The sequence below is a fragment of the Grammomys surdaster genome, unplaced genomic scaffold (assembly GCF_004785775.1).
Source record: "Grammomys surdaster isolate TR1022 unplaced genomic scaffold, NIH_TR_1.0 126278, whole genome shotgun sequence".
Taxonomy (NCBI): Eukaryota; Metazoa; Chordata; class Mammalia; order Rodentia; family Muridae; genus Grammomys; species Grammomys surdaster.
Genome location: NW_021621078.1, coordinates 6688061 through 6689454, shown reverse-complemented (window position 1 = coordinate 6689454; position 1394 = coordinate 6688061).

Sequence of the window (1394 nt, the reverse complement as noted above, 5' to 3'; positions counted from 1 at the left end):
AGTGGGCTGGGCGTGTAGCTTGGTAGTTGAACACGTGCTTGACAAGTATAAGGCTGTGAGCTGGACACCCAACATGGGAAAAAAATCCTTCTAAGGATGAAGAGGTTTGTTGTTGTTGGTTTGGTTTGGTTTGGTTTTTCCAGACAGGGTTTCTCTGTGTAGCCCTGACAGTCCTAGAACTCGCTCTGCAGACCAGGCTGGCCTTGGACCCAGAGATCCACCTGCCTCTGCCTCCCTAGTGCTGAGATCTAAGAAAGGTATGGCCACTGCTGTCTGGCTTTCATTTTATTTTTTATTTTAGTTCAGTGCTCCCTCCTCCCCTTCCCTTAGGGCTTAGTGCTTTTGGTTCAGCATTATCATTTTCCCAAAGGAGTTTAATCACCTGAAAAACCAAGCTCAAATTTATGCTTGTCGGCTTTATAATGAACCAATGAACCAATGATTGTCATAATGAACATCGTGGTGACTTCCTTGGGCACAATGTTGGAAGCTGATTTTTCTTTTATTTCTATACATGAAACACCTGTTGAGTTTAGTGAACAGTCTCCTGTGTGGATTGGTCCTCACCTCTGGCCACTGTTAGCATGCTTATTACAAGTAGCTGATCTCTCCTAGCCGAAGCAGGAAGGACTTAGGACCATTTGTCACAGAGAGAGCTGGAGGTGACCAGGATGCATGCATAGAGAATAGAAAGTGGAGTGCAGAAAGATGTTTTCTGGAGAGAATGGAAAGTTTACAGATAGATGTTTACATTGAGAGTCTTATTTGTGAGTCACCCTGGTACCAAACTGAAGAGTCCATTTCATTTTACTATCTACATTAGCTGTGAGCTGGGGAAGCAGAAATGCAGCCTGCCCTAAGTGTATGACAGCCCGGTTCTCTCTGAGCTTTGGTACTCTCTCTCTCTCTGTTTTTTTTCAAGACAGGGTTTCTCTGTATAGCTCTGGCTGTCCTGGAACTCACTTTGTAGACCAGGCTAGCCTCGAACTCTCGAACTCAGAAATCCGCCTGCCTCTGCCTCCCAAGTGCTGGGATTAAACGCGTGCGCCACCACCGCCTGGCTTTGGTACCTTAATTTCAACTAAACTCACATTAGCAACGTATAGGGAGATACGAAGAGCTGTCTTCACCCAAAAGGGATCACAGCCTAGCAATAGTAAAAATGCAATAAAAAGAGGAATTACCTTTTAAAGTTTAAAAAACTTAGATTCAATAATAATATACATATTGAAACAAGCAAAAGCTATGTTCGTTATATTTCTATACCATTAACCGAATGTTATTTTATTGACATCAGAAACCATCTGTTATTTTATAGCGATCCCAGAATCATAAGACTTCACAATTGGAAAGCCTTGAAGGGCATGTATCCAGCTTCCTCCTTCCACAATTGA